Raw genomic sequence first — 17,979 nt, 5'->3', positions numbered from 1 at the left:
ATGAAAAAAAAAATTCTTAAGGTTCACACGGTTTCCTGTAAAAGACGGCGAGCACATTTTTAGACATTGCATTTGTGTGTGCGCGCATGACAAACTATTTTTATATTTTCATGTTTATTTCATAACCGCCGTGTGACAGCTTCCTCAATGGGCGTCACTTGTCACGTTGAACAAAAAAAAAGAAAAAAAAAAAGAAAGGTATTCCGGGTTGTCTTGTTATTTTTGGAAGCTCAACAATTAAATCATAAAGTAAATCAACACAGGATGATATTCTTAGAAGCAGATCTCAGCGTTATGCTAACTAAACTGAGAGACCAAAATTGGCCAATGAACGTTTCCCTTGACAGTTTCAATCAAAAGTCAGCATGATTGTCACTTTTTTTTGTACTGGATGGCATTGGAGTGTGTACCTAATGAAGTGACACATAATTACTTCCGCCAAGGAGGTTATATCTTGTCGTCGTCTTTTGTTTGCGGACTAGATTGCGTAAAAAAAAAAAAGTTTCCAGGAAGTCGTGGTGGGGGCGTGATGAAAGAGGGACACTTAGAATTTCTTGCAAAATCTGGATGATGATGCAGATTTAGTCAACGTTCAATTAGACAAAAATTTTTTTTTGAGGTGCTTTGAACTAAATACAAATACAAAATAATCAATGGTCGCACAACAGTTTTTCTGGCGCGTGGGCGGGGGTGCGCCAACGCTTAGGGGATTGTTAAAGGGTGTGTTTGAGAACGGATGTCGTGGATCACCCGCAAGATTGTAGAAGCACATTTAACTTTGGGATGCTGAAAGGGGGGTGCGGGTCTGAAAAAGGTCATTCAGGATATAGGTTAGGATTTTAGGGTGCGTGCTGGGGAGAGTCGGGTGCGCCAACTCGAAGGGCTCTGAGGGGCACGGACGGCTTAACACGTTTGTGATCTCCAAGTAATTCTGAATCTAAGTGAAACACAAAAGTGTTTGTGGGAGATGAGGGTGCGCTGAGTGTTGAGATGGAGAAGGGGGTGCGCAGATTAGAAAGTAAATTCTAGATCTACTATCTAGGTTTTTTTTTCCCCGGGGGAGGCATAAGGGGCATTCTGCAAAAATGTGTGTCTTAAAAATTTGGAGGGCAAGTGAAACTTGGTAAAGACTATCTTAGAACTGGCGTTGGGGTAAGCGGGTGGTGCGTCAACACTGTGGGGATGTGAAAAGGGGTGTGAAGCTTAAAAAGTAAATTCTGGATCTGGACTACTGTTGAGTTGTTTTAGATCATGTTAATTCTGTAACTACGTTCAAGTTTTGATTAAGGTGATTGTCAAGCATATGGGGGTGCGCCAAATCTATCGGTGTGTAAAAGTGGGTGCATGGCTTAAAACATCTGGGATCACTGCCTAAGAATTTTTGTATTTGGGGGTGACCAGTCGTGAGGGGGTGCGCAAACTCTGGCGGCAATTGATTAACAAACTGTACAGTGTGATCTAGTTGCAAAACATTACTGCAAGAATGGAATTGAGTGTGGGTGGTGGTATGCTTGGTGAGCAGTGAGTGTTTGATGGATAAACACGAACTGGTGAATTTGTTTGTGTGAGCGAGGAGATGGCCAATTATGGAAACGTGAAATGTTAGCGGCTCATGCTACAAACTCGGGCCGTCTGGCCGACAGCTGAGCTTTGCGGCGTACACGGCGAACATGTGCTAACCCTTGACCCTTGCCATCTTTTTTCCACCTGCTTTTAACAATATCCTGTCAGGCCTTTTTGTCTGCTGCGGGCTAGTGATGCTATGCTAATATGTGTGTGTGTGTGTGTAAAGAATGAAGGCGTGTCAGGATGCTAGCAGAGCTAAGATGGGCCTGGCTCAGCTTTGAACCTCCTCCCAGGACGGCCGCCGGCGCGCCCCCTTGGAATACTTTGAGGCGCGCCATCACATGGTGACAAGCGCCCAAATACACACGAACGCGCACACGCACGTAGCGCGAAAGAGATCAGGGGGTGAATATTTCATAAGACGCGGCGGTGACAGCGACATCCTCAAACATCTCTCTTCCCGCCTTCTCGTCCACTTGGCGTCGACGGGCTGTCAACTTTTTTTTTTTTTTTTTTTTGGAAAGGAGGAGGGGCAGTAGGGTATCCGGGGGGGGCGGGGGCGACCCACTTGCGTTGCCCATACTGTTGGGACCATCTGCGCCGATGTTGCTTTGAAGGCTAACAAGAATCGCTAATACAATGTATCCCCATTTATTGCTGGGTATACGTTCGAGATGCAATCGGTGAAAATCTGCAATATTTTTGAAGCCACGTAATTATTAATTAACCATGTAATGCTCTCAAAACATTTAAACTTATTTAAAGACACTCCTTAGCACCTGTTCTCCCCCTCGTTGAAGTTTACTGTATATTGAAAACACCCAAAATGTTTATCCAAGTCTGTTAGCTTAGTGCTAATATATAATGCAAAACGCCACGGGAATTAGCATCGCGCTCACGGTAATCATAAATCTTCAAACAACTGCTACTTTCTCACACACACACGGCAAGCACATACAAACAGAGCATACGACAATACTCAGTTGTCATTTTTACCGCAATAAAGTCGTGACTTGCTGACAAAAAAAAGAGGATGATGATGCTATAAAAAAAAAAAAACAGTTTGCGTGACATTGAGACACTCCATCTGTCTCTTTAAACCACACCGTCACAGTGCTAATGTAGGCTGCCTGCTGTTCCACCAGCGGCCTGTTGGTGGCCTCGTAGTGTATAAAAATTGTAGTCAGATTCCCAAGAGGAGGAAGAGAAGAAGAGATGCGCCCCTCTCACATTCCCCTTAATAATCAATGGAAGGAAGCTGTTAAAAAAAAAAGGCAGTACTGTGCCCCTTGTGAGTGAAGCATCATTAGCGAGGGAAGTCTGAAGAAAAAAAATGAGTCAATGAGGGGGAAAATAAAATCAAGAAGAAAGAATAAAAAGTATAAAAGAGAGTGAGTGAAAGCAAGTAAGAGTCGAAAGTCGATTGCATCAATATTTGCTCAAAACTATGAGATGCTAAATCACAAAATTTACATTTTGCCTAAAGTGGTAAATTACTTGTATCTCAAATGATCAGTAACCGATTCAAATACGATTCATATTTGATCACAAGTTTTAAATTACTATACTTAAAAAAAAAATACATATTCAGTATGTTACAAAATGTAATTTTTTTGCTAGTAGTCTATGCTAACACATAGATAGCAAAGTCATATTTACTTATTTGGACATGTCTAGACTTTTTTTTCTTTCTTTCAGGAGGACTTTCTGGACGTAATTGCTTTTCGTTTTATGTTGCAAAAGTTGTAAAAAAAAAGTGTTGAATGTAAATGCACACATAGTTTTGGTCAACGTATACACATCTTAAGTTTGCATACATAAAAGTATGTCGAAGTTTTCTTGCGTTCTCTCCTTCCGGCACCTGCTTTCAGATATCTACATATTAATAATGTTATTGAGATTTGATCACTAATATTAAATTTCTCTACCAGGAGATACGCTATCATCTTCATCAATATTTGATCAAAAATTCTTAATTTCTGTACTATGAGATATCACAATATTGATAAGCTGCCCTAATTGATATTTTACTGTGTTAACTAAAGCCAAAAGTCTAAATGACTTTCCCCGGCCGAAGAGGTCAAACGTTGAATATGATTCCCCTTCACCCCTTTCTTTTTTCTTTTTTTTGTGCCCCACCACCCAGTGCTCTTTTAATCACCTGGCTTGCTCTCATTTGCATATTAAATAGGCTTTAATCATGAAAAGCAATCAGGCTTTTGCATATTCATACCTTCCCCTGCGCGCCCGCTTCCTTGTCTCGCTCCAGTGCCGAGCAGCCCCGCAATCACAAGGCAGGCGGCGTCCCGCGCACACACACACACACACAGACACACACACACAAACACACGCTCACGCACACACACTTCCAAATAACTTCACATGCTACTTATGTATTATCTCTACGAGTGAGAGAGAGAGCGAGGGAAGAAGAGGGGGGGGGGGTGCTAGATAAAAAAAGATGGCGAGACTGATCCCTGATTTGAGCGGCGAATATTTGTACAGAGGCTCAAGGAAAAGCTCATTTGCATAATGACTTTGTAGTTTTGCATTAATCACATTTGCATATGAAAATGCGTTAATTACTCCCGATGATTTTTTTTTTCTCCCTTCAACCCCCGCCCCCGGAAAAAAAAACTTGCTTCATTTTGATGTCCAAGCTCACGGGTTGTGATTAGGGGTGAACATGGGTGCCACTCGTGTGTATGTGCGTGCGTGCGTGCGTGTTTACGAAATGGAGTGTTTTGAAAGCGTGCCAGCGCATCCATCTTACGTCTGCTGAGAGGCATGTGTGTGTCTATTTTGGTTTTCTCTCTTAGTGTGAGTGTGTGAGTCAGTGGGGAGCGCAGAGAACGCTGCTTCCATTTTAAGCATTTTTTTTTTTTCCACAAGTAACACCAACTTGTTTATGATTCCGACCTCCCTCTAATGCCTTTTTTGTAGCTACAAATGTGGAGGACTGTGTGTGTGTGTGTGTGTGTGTGTGCGTGTGTGTGTGTGTGTCCCATGCCGTCAAGTGGCAGATTAAATAAGAAAAACATGTTCAATCGGAATGCATGCATATACATATGGGGTGCGCTCGCATGTTTCGGGGGATGTTTTGACCTCCTTGAGGACGACGTGGCACACACGTAAACAGGAAGTAAACATCAAGAAGGCCACGCACAAACTCGGACGACAACATGGGAATCGTGTCAAAGTTGGCCGGGATTTCATTTTCGGGGGTTTCATTTAACAGGGCCCGGCGATCACGAGGTAGTCAGACAAAACAACCAAATGAGAATATAGTTGGAACATTATGAGGAAAGCATGGCGGGTTGATAAAAAAAAAAAAAAAGCAGATTTACAAGATTTTTTCAAAAATATATTATTGAGGATATAGTCCTAATTTTGGAAATAAATAAATAAATAAAAACTGGCACCCTTTTACGACAATAATGTAATATAGAAAAAATAAAATTGAAATGGAAAAAAATGAAAAAACAAACAATTAAGCTGTTGCCATGCAGGATAGATTCCCTGCAAAAAAAAATCAAAATAGGTGAATTTGCAAAAGACGAACCGCCAAAATGCAGGCGTCCGCTGTAGTGACAATTTGAGGAAAAGTCATCATTAAATTTAAAATTTTGAGTCCTAGTTTGAAGACAACAAACAAAAGAGAACCAAGCTGTACTTTTGTACACTAAACTGTTACTACCTCATTTTGTTAGCTTGATGCAAGCATTAAATGTCAAACGCCATAGATGGGCTAACAGAAATTAGCATATATATATTTGGGTGAATCTGGATAATGTAAAACCCCAAAAATGATAGCGGAGAAATCCGCGAGTGGAAAAATTCACACTAGGATACGCTGACAAGTACGGCGTTCACTAAAAGCACGCGCGCACACACGCACACACATTGCACACATACATACGCATGAGTTAAGGAGTCCCACATGAAGGCATCAAACGCAGCACAAGCAGCTTTATGGCACTCATATGGCAGCAGATTTGATATTTTCCTACCACAGCGGGGGAATAAAAGTGGCCACTAATTTGGAGTGCGAGCGCCACTGCTAACTTGCAGCATGTGCCGCGCGCTCCACATGTGTGCGCACTCTCTGCACCCCCCCCCCCCCCAAAGAAAGAGCCATTAAGAGAAGTTTGCGCTGTCCCGACCTCCCCCTCGCCCCACCCCCAATTTTCTTTCTTCACACAATTGCTGTGGCGTTTCCAGTGTTTAGATTTTACCTGTAAATAAAGCTCACGTAAAGTTGCTGAAATGTTTATTGAAGGAAAAAAAAAGGTTGGGATTTATACCTTAAACTAAAGTTGGAAAATTACAAATGCCATATGTCGTAATTTTCCCAAAACACAATTTTTTTTTAACAAAAAAAAAGTTAAATTCACAATTTCAGGAGCTAGATGTAATTTTATTTGAATTAAGTCATAAAGCAATTTTTTTTTGCTAACATCGATTTTACAACAATTAAAGCCAACATGTTATGAGATCTTTCTCAGTTGCAATTTTATGGCGAGGTTTTTAAATTCCGAGAATCAAATTAAGTCAAATTAAGAATTTTACCACAAAAATGTAATTAATTGACATTAAGTTTTTAAAGTATTATTTTCTGACAAAAAAGTCTTTAAAAATCCAAGTTAAGCTAAATTGTATCTTTTAGTCACAATTTTATGTTGTGACTGAATTTGCATTTTGATCAAATAAAAAAGTCAGGGAAAAAAGTAAAAAATGTTATGCCCCCAAATTGTTATTACACTATTAAATAAATAAATAAAAATGCTGAAATATCTCTCTCTAGATATAAGAAGAAATTAGAATAACATTGTAACATTTAGCAGGGAAATTTTGTAATTTCATGAAATAGAGTAATTTTTACAAGAATATTTTTAATAATTTGAAAATATGATCAACCTTTTTTGAGAATTTTACAAGTAACTCAATGTGTATTTATCTTTTATTTTTTTTATATAATATTCTGTCAGAGCAAGAGAATAAGTGGCAGTAGTAGTAGTAGCAGGATGTTGTTTAAAAAAAATATTTATTATTATTATTATTTTTTTTTACACATTTTACTTTTCCTCTGACATTGAAGAAATAATTTTTTAAGCTGTCTCATATGTTGTCAAATCTGAAATCTAAGATGTGCAATTTACGGGTCCTACTAGCACGAGCCTCTTTTTCCCGCCATTAGTTGTGAATAAAGGGAGCGACTCGTCTTGTTAGCACTTCGGACTGCCTCGCGCCTACTCCCGCCGCCGCCCTCCTCCTCTTATCTCATTAACGTCCTGCTCGGTGACGCCGTTTATTTGGCTTTTTAGCCGCCGCCAAGATGCTGAGAGCTTTCCATGCTGCACTTACACCCCCCCACCATAATACACCCACCCCCTCCCTCCCCAAGTTCCCTCACTGCATCCACTTACTTGTCTCGTGCAATTACGATGACGCAAAAACGCAAGATGGTGGTAAATGCAAACATCACAGCGGGGAAATTCCTTGTTGTGATATTTGGCTGCCAGTTTATTGGGAAAGCGTTCAAGCCCCCCCTCAAATAAAAATAACTCGGTAATTGTGTACTTTACAAAAACGCACACTAATGACATCGCATAAGTGAATAGAATCTAAAGAATTAAACAGATGATAAATTAATGTCATTGCCTTTTGGTGACTTGGCCACCAGGTGGCAGTATAACAATTATCAGCAAACAAATGAAGAAGTAGTGCCTACAAGTATTTAAACATTTAGATCTCGAGCGAGATTCATGCTAGTTTTGTTAGCCCGTTGATGGCGGTTTGCATAGTGTGTTAGCATTACGCTAGCAGAAGGCAAAGTTGTGCGGTTTGCGTTGAAGAGAAGAAAATCTTGTAACTGAATAAAAAAATCAATAAAAAAAAGAGAAAAGAAAATAAAGTGCATACTAAAGTGACTTATTTGCGAATAAAAAGCAGCAGCTTCTTTTTTTTTTTGTGGCTGCGAGCGCTGCTAAAATTTACGAGGGCGGGCAGAAATGATTAGACATATCTGGGAAATATTACAGCCCTAAAACTATTTGCATGTTTTCTATATTTTCCTTTAGGGAAGGTGTGTGTGTGTGTGGGGTGGGGGGGACTTGGGTGGAGGTTATTTAAATAAATAAGAGGATTATGAGGACAATTTGACTGCTGGCTTTATTCATTAGAAATGTAAATCTGCTTTTTATTAGCCGGCGCTATGACTTAAGAGCACAACGTGTCGCGTGGTGCCACGTCCTGCCTGCCTAACCTTAACCCGTCCGACTTCAAAATCCCCACGTTTGTTTTTTCTTCTTCTCTCTCTCTCCCCCCGTCTTTTCCAAAATGAAATCAAGTCGAGATGCTATCGGGCCGATCTGTGCCAGTGGAGCTTGTCTGGGCCTGTGGTCTGGCGGGGGCAACGGCGGCCCCAACCACGCCATCCCTACTCATTCGTATATGTATGCGTGCGTGCGTGCGTGCGTGTCCTAAAGGCAATGGCGAGATGAAAGCAGCTTTCTTTTAACCATCAGCTATGCAGGAGCCGTGCCAACAGCAGGAAATGTATCAGCGTGATAACAGCCGCAAAGACAGAGAGATAATGAGAACCAATTGAGAGAGCGAGAGAGAGGCCACACAAAAGTCTCCGGGGAGGCCCCGAGGCCAAACGGAGACCCGTCAAACACACACACACACACACACACTTTAGGAGAACTATGCGCAGGGTGTGTCCGCGCTGAGGGACGAGCATGTCTCTATTTGCGGCGCGGAGGCAGTTGGACGCACCTGGGAAGGTTTCAGGACCCGCGGCGTGAAAAGCAAAAGACGGATGATGAAAGACATTTGCGTTGGCGGGCCATGGGAAAGTCAACGTGGCGAAAGGAGTGAACACAACAGGCACTTGGACCTGACAATAACGCTAACTGAGTGTTGTTGTAGACATCGATATGACGACCCAAGATGAGCTAAACGGGTTGTTTGGTTGTTATGTTATTGGACGTAACACAATGATGCGTTTCACGTGCTTGGATACTTTTGTATTTGATGTCGGCAGAGGAAGAATATGCCAAACGTGCTTACGAAGAGTAGCTCCAATACAATAAACACAGTGTGTCACTCTTCGAATGATCTAAGCTAACGCTAACGATACAAACGCTAACGATATTACTACATGTATCTGTCTTGAAAAGAATGTTTGCAACCAGCTACAAGAGCTAGCGTGTCTACAGTTAGTGAAGTAAACGGGTTACTATACTTCCTACTGAGGGAGCTACTTGGCTAACTAGCATGGCTAACAGTTCATGACTATGGTGATGTTACTTCACTAAGCGGAGAATAACTACTGATTTTCTGAGAAATAACTTTTACTGTTGTACTACATTTTGATTTTATTAAAAAAAAAAAAAGTTTATTTTCTTTTTATATGTACTTATGAGCCTGGAGAATGTATAATGGACAACAGTTATGTACACAAACATTTCAAAATAGTATATTTAGCCGCTATACCGTAAAAAATATTCCTTTCTAGATTTCTTAAAGTCAAGTTCATACAAACATCGCACAGGACTAGCCAACTTAGCATCTTTAGCTTTCGACCATCTGTTTTGGTACAGTATTGATACGCTAGCATTACAAATCGGTATTGATGTTACGATCCACTGTCAATAGTATTGTATCAAAAATTGATACCATAATTTACAAAACGTTAATTGTCACGTTGTATGATGCACCAAATTCTGATATTGTGATACCATTTCGTAATATCGTTTTCCTTTTACACGGTATAATATCGTCACCTCACATCAAAGCTCAAAGTTACAGAATTGATACAAAGCCACAAATGCAGTAACATAATTATCTTGCTAGTATCAGAAGCTGAACTCTGCAATTCGGGGGGGCCCTGTGCCTAAAACGAACATGCTGCCATGTTGAATGTTAAGTGTCACGTTGTACATGAGATAATAATCAATTCTCCGTGTACCAAATGCCCCGTACATCATAAGTGATCGCGACTAGATTAGGGGTATTGTTTTTAAAAATCATTAATTGATTAGCGGAGACGTTTGACGGCACTCCGCTAATCATTTAAACAAACATTTAGCCGGCTGCAATTTGACGACAAGCTCGAGCACAGCGCGCCGCAATCACCGTCACATTGTTTTTTTTTTTTTTGTGTTAGCGCACTAACGCTAATTAGCTTGCTGGCAAATTGGCATCTCAACTAATGCAAGTTTTAACACAAAAACTTGGCGGACTGCGTTCAGGGACCAAGTAGGGACCGACTTGCTGTATTGCTCAATACGCTTAATCTGCATGTGAACCGCGAGTGTCCGATCCAGCTGGGCAACATTACGAGTGTCTGAAGACGCTTAAGCGGGTCTGGAGGATGTGTTGAACCACAAAAGGAAACTATGTTTGCCTCGTCCGAGTCATTCCTTAGAAGGACATTCTCCTATTGAAGTTGCGCTGGATGTTTCTCCGCCGCTTCCCCGAGAAGCGGAAGGCGTGGGCGCGTTCGCTATGAAGCGCATTGATCCCGCCAAACATCTAACAACCCGTCTAAGCAGCATTGGCACGTCGGAGTCAATAAAGGCAACGGTGCAGCGGTGAATAGGACACTGACAGCGCGGACAAAGTGGGCGTCCCTCAGGGGCTCGGCTCAAGCTCAATTGGATGGAAAACGCTCAAAGTCGTCAAAGCTGCCTTTTATCCATTCAAAGGCATCTAAAAGGCCCGGCGGTGACCTTTTCCCGGGGAATTTTCCACATTCTGCTTGTTGCGCCTCCCTATTATTATTAAAGATGCGCGTTTTCTGCCGAAGCCACAGATGACGCCATTGTTTCCTCGATGTCGCCGCCCGCTGCGCAGTGCCACAACGCCGCGTTTAAGTGCCGGTAATTCCGCTATTAACAACAGAATGGCAGGTGGTGGTGATAAAAGCATTTTCCCTCGGCTTCCTCAACAGACGCCAATTTTCTTTTCTTCTTTCTTTTGGGCCGCCGCTGCCCAAGTGTCCTCTTCATTTTGCCGGTGTTGGAGCGGTAGACCTCACGGATCGCACTCGCGTTCTTCCTGGTTCTCCACCAATCACAAGCCATTTTTTTTTTCTTTCATCCCCAAGAGCCAGTTTCATTTAGCAAAATAAAATTTTGTAGGCACGTGAATCATGAGTAGACTCATAAAAAAGTTTGAAGAAGCCATGCCCGAAAAGTTACAGGAAGTCCGAAGTGGCCATTTTGAGTTAGTATTGCCGTCTTAGATTAAACCAGTTTCATTGAGCAACATAAGATTTGGTATTATGAATAGACACGCCAAAAAAGACTCATAAGAACCCATACCCGATGAGTCTGCCATTATGAAGTGGCCATTTTCAGGGGTCCTGCGGTTTGGAAAATTCAGCCCCCAAAGCCAGTTTTGTTTAGCAGGATGCAATTTAGTAGACATGCCAATCATTGGTAGACCCACAAAAAAGTCTCAAGAAGCCATGCCCGAAAACACACAGAAAGTCAAACATTTTAGTTTCAAGTGGTCATTTCAGCTTCATTTCAGTCGTTAGTCAGGTGTGCTTTAAAATGCAAACTTGTCCTACAGATTTTTGTCTGAACCTCGTAACTCAGACAAATGGGTGATGTTAAATTCCGATTTAGAGCGTGGCAGTGAAGTTTGATGATGTGGCATAAAATGAAACTGTAAGTCACCTGCCGAGACGACAACATCCTGACTTGGTCATACTACATCACAGCGACTCTTTTTGTAAAGTGTCTGTCTGACGTATTACAAAAGAAAAGCAATTTGTCTTTCAGCTGATCAACCCCCCCCCCCCCCTTTCTTTTTTACCCACGCGTGGGGGTGGCGCGAGGCGGGGGTCTTGACTCATCGTGTTTTCATCACTTTCCAACTTTCAAATTCAATTAGTGGCAGTTTTCACTTGACACTTTGCAACGGCTGGGCCGCTTTGGCACGTCCTGCTGTCATCGCCTAGACGGGTTGCGTCGCCTCTGGCAGCCTGCACGCGCCAGCTCGGCAAAAATGAAAGCGAACGAACAGTTTAATTTCCTTTCCACACAAACGTATTTTACTATCTACAGGTGGCCTTCTCATTTCCGGTGCCTCGCAACCACCCTCTAATATTTTATGTTTGCATTTTTATGCGCCTGTCAAACATTTATTTTATTTTATTTTTATCATCAGGCTGAATTGCAGTGAAACCTCTTTTTACATTTCAAAATATTTCCAATTTTAGAAATTATTTTGGAAAAAATGAAAAGACATGAATGAAAAAGTCAAAAATAGATCAGATAGGTTTGAAGCTCAGAGCCATCCCATTTAGGCAGCAAACTAGTCAGGGTGTTCAAATAGCCACTCATGTAGGTTTTCAAAATATTTACTAAAAAAAAAATACATTCATGAGCTTCATTCAAAACGTTATACTTTTCCTTCTATTTTTCTACGACTGCCCATTTAGGCAGGAAACTAATTGGGCCGTTTGTATAGTTGCTTGCTTTCTAATCATCTGTTTTCATGTTAAAAAATTAGACCAGTTTAGGCAGGAAACTACTTGGGAGTCTCAGCTGGTTGTTTCTAATTCAGTAGCAAATTATCATGTATACTCATGGCAATCCCATTTAGGCAGTCAACAAGTCGGGCCCACTGTTGCTTGCCCGCAATTCCTCACCATCACCTCACTTATTACCCACAGCAATTGATGACACAATCATTCAACAAGTAACAGACAGGAAAATTGTCACGCTAACCAGACCCGTCTAACAGCCTGGGGAAGCTCACTCCATTGGCTTTCCATAAGTCTGAGTCGTAGCTGTACACACTTGTGGAATAGTTCCTGTTTTTGACTTTCTATGACGACTACCCGACTCGGTAGCAAATTAGTCGGGCCTGAATTAAATGTGCTGTGAACACAATCATGTTGATATAGGACATTTTAAATTGAGTTTTTGTGCTCATATTGGCTACACGCACACACACAGATGTATATGGTTAGTAAGCTGAAGCTGGTTCCATTTAACATGGAGCCAGCTCCACCGTGTGAGTGCCTCACCCCCTGCCTGCTACTGCCACCCTCCGTAGTCTCGTCCCGTCCTCGTACCACCCTCCCTCCCGCTCCCTGGTTCCGCACCCCCCACACCCACCCACAATGCCGTGCGCGTGACAGCCAGCCAGCCGACTTGCACCAAGACGGCGAGGCGGCAGCGTCTCCTCTCCCCAGCTCGCCGTCCCCGGTTGATCCCCCGGCCCCCGTGGCCCCCTTGATTAGCCGCCTTCATGACAAACAAGCCATCAGAGCGGAGTGGGAGCCTGAGGAGGGAGGAGGAGCAGAGGTGTAGAGGTGGGCACGGGGGCGCGGTGTGGAGGTTGGGACCCCCGGGGACCCCTAGATCACAGCCATGCTAATGAGGAGCTGCTTTGCCAGCAGGAGAGGTTTCAGCTAGCCCCTGACAGGTGCACATTGCGTCCTCCCTAGCGTGTACACGTGTGAGTGTGTATGTGTGCGTATGGAGGCTGGAGATGGGGCGGGGCCGGCGGGGACAGGTTGGCGTCCCAGCGGCCTCGCCTGCAGGCGGCTTTGTTCGGAGTGTAAATGTGTTGTGCCGCGTCGCCATTGATGGAATGTCGGAGCAGCGCAGCCAACCTGCAACCCCCCCCCGGGAATGCCACACACACATACACACATTTAGAGTTTCGACGACAGCCCATTTAGGCAGCAAACTAGTCGGGCTGTTTATATAGTTAGAAATGTAGGCTATTCGCAATTTTGAGTAAAAACGATGACTCTAACCTCAAAACGTAGCGCACCTTTTGTTTAATCTTGATTGGTTTACTTTATGACAGCCCATTTAGGCAGAAAATTATTCGGGCTATTTATATAACAGCTACATATGCTGTTGCAGTATTAACCGACTACTAGATGACTAATTGGCTTAAAATGTTGCCCATGACCTGTTTTGATTTTCTTCGACAACCTGTTTAGGCAGCAAACTTATCTGGCAGTTTTGTTTTTGTTTTGTTTTTTAATTTTAGGAACATAGACCTTTATGATAGTTCCAAATGTTGCTCTGTTGCCGTTTACATCCTATTTGGATTTTCTGTAACTACTCGTTTCGGCAGCAAACTAGTCAGGCTGTTCTGCTGTTATAGTAGCTCCAAAGGCTGTTGCAAAATTAACTAAATACATAATTTCTCGGCTCAAAATATTCCTCAAATCCTGCTTTGATTTTCTTCCACAGCCCGTCTAGGCAACAAACTCGTCTGGAAGTAATTTTTTTTTTTAAAAGTAGGAACTTAAGCCGTTGCAATATTGACTACAAATGTTACTCCCTTTCGGTTTAGATGTGGTATGACTGCCCATTCAGGCAGCGAAGTTTTTGCGTCGCAGCTATGCACCTTGAAAACACAACAGTCCTCCAAAAGTTCCTCGTAAAGTTTCTGCGGTGTAAGTGTGCAATCAACATGAACTCTGAGTACGAGTGCTTCCATTTGGTAGCTTTTCAGTGCGGATTAGCGCAAGATTGCGACACAGGCGAGGATGGCGGGAACGACGGCATATGTGAATTCCTAAATTAAAGACAAATCCACATGTCTGCACCATATGCCCGCTTGTCTAGATCCCGCACCCCCCCCCACCCCCACCCCCGACTCCCAACTATCAGCGCCTCCTCCTCGACGAGCTCCTCGCACCAATTTCTCCACGGCGGCCATATGCGAGCAGTCAATAGCCCATCGGCTGGCATTTTGTTTGTACTTTGAGGCAAAAATAATGGCTATAAAACGCAATCTGGAAGGAATAAAACGCGATGTAAAGCTCAGATCTTTAATTGGCGCGGCGGTTTGAGTAAGAAAAGAAAAGGAGGAGAAAGAGAGAATGTTATTAGCAGCCCACCTTAACTGCGCTGGTGTGCATGTGCCAGGGTTTTAACAACTTCCTGCAGGGCTCCTGGCCATTGGCTTTTGTTTTGATGCATGCAGCCCAGCGTGGCCCTCACAGGCCACAACCTCGCCATTGTGTTTTTTTTTTCCTTCTTCCATGGGAAAACGTTTGTCGTCTGCATGACGCGCGCACCTGGACGCGATGCTCGGAACAGTCGTCTACCTGAAAGGATCATGCCCAGAGGTGTCCAAAGTAAAGATTAAGATCCATTTGCGAAACCGCTGCAATAATAATAATAATAATAATTGGCTCGCTGTAATCTAATCATACAATTAAATTACAGGCCTGTTCAAAAGGTTGAGCGAAAAGAAAAATAGAAAGGTAAATATATCTTTAAATTTTTTTTAAAAAGTGGAATTTTTCAAGATATATGAAAAAGTGTCACATTTATTTATAAGTGCAGCTTAATGTAGTGTTTAGTGTTGTGCATCAAAAGTGTCGTTTTTCTTCATTTTTTAAATTAATTAAATATATACAAATATTTCGTCAAATTATTATAAAATGTATGTTGGCATTGTTGATAGCAGATGCTCTCAAATCCACCCCCCCCCCCCCCCTCAAATTAGTATACGATGTTGTGCATTAGCATAAACTTGGTAAGATTAATTTGTGTTGTCCTTTAATAATAATAATAATAATAATAACAACAAGAATAACGCTAATGTCATTAAATTAATTAGTTAATATCATGCTCAAATTCCAGTGAGCTGCTAGATGACAATGTCACAATAAGCTCAATTTCTTTGTCATCTTGTAGGTAAGTGATAGTTGATGGTGCGTATGTGATTAAGTCCACTAACTGGTACTTGACCATCGTGGTCACCAGTAGGCTTGGCCTCTAATTGCCGCAAAGTGAAACGCGGCACGGACTCGCTTCATTCACTAATTGGCGAGAATGAGGATGCCTTTGAGCCAAGTGTGTGTGTGTGTGTGTGTAAGAAATGTTATTTTCTTTTTTTTTTCTCGTTTTGCTTTTAGTCCATTTTAACATAGAATGTAATTAAGGTTACGAAACAAGACAATCATTTGCAATAAAAGTAGACTTACGACGTATTCCGCTGGGTAATTAAGTGAAGACAAGATGGCTGCAATTGGACACACTTCCTACTTCCTGTCTGCACAGGATGTGATGCAATCTGCACAGGGGAAAACATGTATAAAAACTGTTATTTGTATTTTAAAAATACATATCTTGCTTTCAGTTATGTATGGCTTCCTAGTTCCTGTCTGCACAGGAAGTGATGCAGAAACTTTGCAAATGACGTTTTAACATCAACGGTGAAGCTTGACTATCTATTGATACTTTCTCCCTTCATCCCCTCCCCTGCCCCCCCCCCCCCTTTTCTGTCTTGTTGGGGAAGTTGATGAAATGTGTCTTTGGTGGTCATTAGGCAGCAGCCATCAGCTGTCACTCTATTAGCCGACACGCCTCCCTTAACGGCATATGGCGCGGCGGGCAAAGTTATGACAAGATGCAAATGCGTTGCAGTTGTGGCGGCCGGGGAGGGGGGGGGGGTTGGCGAGGGAGAGATGTGGCGGCGGGAAGAACGACTTATTTATTGCGCTGGCTCGTACGCGCGCGCTGATGGATGGAATATTCAAAATAAACGATTTTGCGTATTGATCCTTGTTTGGTGATCAGATTATACAGCTGCCAAGTCCTCAGGGGCTTGTAAATACACCGCGCGTGTTGGTGTGAGTGTTGTATGTCTGCGTGTGCCCAACTAAGTGTAGTCCTCAAAGCTCACCCCCCTCCTCAGACGCCCCCGCCCCCACCCACCGCCCACCGCCGCCGCCTCCTTCCATCTTGCGCTCTCGTCTCCCCGTCCAAGCTGCTAAGCTGTCCAGCTCGCTGCTGCCAAGCGGCCGTGTGAAGCCAAGCCAAACTAAACACAGGCAGGCAGCCCGCCACTCGCACACACACACACACAAACACACACACACACACAAACACACACACACACACATTAGTAGCAGGAGTCAGGTCGCATCCCTCCCAGCCAAAACAGTGCAACAGATCTTCGCTAATAGCAGCGAAAAAGTGACAGAATCAGTAAATGAGCTCCTCATTAGCCTTTGCTGACCGTAACCCCCCCCCAGCGCTCCTCACCCGAGCCCACCCGGCAGAAAGAGCTCAACCAATCAGAGCGCGAAACCAGCTTCCGATCTGAGATCAGCCGTCAGATAAGAGCAACGGTTCTCAAACTGGCCCTTGAGGCTCCACGAAAAGCTTTAAGATACGTTACTTGAACATTTTCCCTTTTTATTGTGCAAAACAAACAAATACAAAGACAGCAGACAAGATACACGGATGAACAATTCTAACAAAAAATTTCAAAAGAAATGAGAGAAAAGAAGCCACGTTTTGATAGAACTGGGTCGAATTTGTACAAAAAAGGGATAAAGAGTACCAGGTTATCGATACCGGCCTTATTTAGATTTTTTTTTTAAAGAATTGTCTTTGCTCAAATTTTTTTTTGTCATCGAGTTAGATTGAATTTTATATATCAAAAGTACTAGAGTAAAAAGTCAAGAGTCCCAGTACAATACCCAGCAACAGCCAATTCCAAATCTGGAAGAATTGGTGGTAGTATAAAAAAAACACAAGCGACAATTTTCCCACTTTCTTCTCGATGTCACCGTTCTATATCATAAATAACAACACGTAAATGGATGAAGGAAATTGACCTGGCAATTTTCTGCTTTCAGAGGTATTACCGAGAACCTTAGCTTGAAAAAAAAAAAAAGCTGCCACTTCCTGTAAAAGCTGCCATTTTCCATCTTCAGCAATGCATAAATGGAGGGACGAAGTCAACCAAGTATTGTTCCGCCTTTTGAAGTTCTTACATCAGAATGTACGAACGATACATGGGTATGCAGGTCCAGTTTAAAATAAACGTGGCAATTACAAAAGGTGGTCCTTGAAAGATATTCTACCCCTGCTGAAGGGCTTCCTGGTAGCGACCCCCCCCTCCCACCCAAAAATATCCCCCCCCCCCCCCCCCCCCCAAATGCCTGCGAGGTGCGCAACGAGGGCCGCAGTAGCCGCTTATGCTGCCTAAGCAGATGCAGATGCCGTCGGAGGGAAGCAGAGGGTCTGCGTTGAATTAGATAAATCCGAACAAAGGGCTCGGGCGCAGTGACTGATCGATTCATTTGGCCTTATTAAGTCACTCCGACGAGCAATTTGTCAATGAGGGTCGCCGCCGTGCGCACTTGGCGTGTGCCTGAATGTGTGTGTGTGTGTGTCCGTGTGTGTGTGGTGGGCACACTAACCACACAAAAGCGTGTCACACAATAATTCCGCTGCTTTCTTTTGTGCATCTCGCTTTTTGTCCGATATCACCCCTCCATCTTTTCATATTAAACATCCTGTATTTACCCCCCCCCCCTCTTACTTTTTTGCATGCCTGCCCCCACCCCCGCCCCCACCCCGTCGCCTCCATATGGAAATGACAGAACAGACGAGATGGATC

At 43.0% G+C, this 17,979-nt stretch overlaps 1 protein-coding gene and 1 long non-coding RNA gene across 3 annotated transcripts in view; one reads left to right on the top strand and one right to left on the bottom strand.

The window, feature by feature from the left end:
• LOC147158800 (uncharacterized) overlaps positions 1-17,979 on the bottom strand; it is a 40,039-nt gene that overhangs the window by 11,116 nt on the left and 10,944 nt on the right. The window contains exons 2-3 of the long non-coding RNA XR_015090830.1: positions 15,551-15,639; positions 14,456-14,665 (exon numbers count right to left, since the gene is read on the bottom strand). This is a non-coding gene — a long non-coding RNA (uncharacterized LOC147158800). The remainder of the gene's footprint in view (positions 1-14,455; positions 14,666-15,550; positions 15,640-17,979) is intronic.
• The window catches only part of bcl11bb (BCL11 transcription factor B b), a 38,174-nt gene that overhangs the window by 14,689 nt on the left and 5,506 nt on the right, over positions 1-17,979 (top strand). The window lies entirely within an intron of this gene.

This window comes from Leptonotus elevatus, chromosome 18 (genome assembly GCF_054856555.1).
Source record: "Leptonotus elevatus isolate MCC_2025b chromosome 18, RoL_Lele_1.0, whole genome shotgun sequence".
In the NCBI taxonomy this organism is placed as follows: Eukaryota; Metazoa; Chordata; class Actinopteri; order Syngnathiformes; family Syngnathidae; genus Leptonotus; species Leptonotus elevatus.
This window is presented reverse-complemented; position numbering and strand designations above follow the sequence as displayed.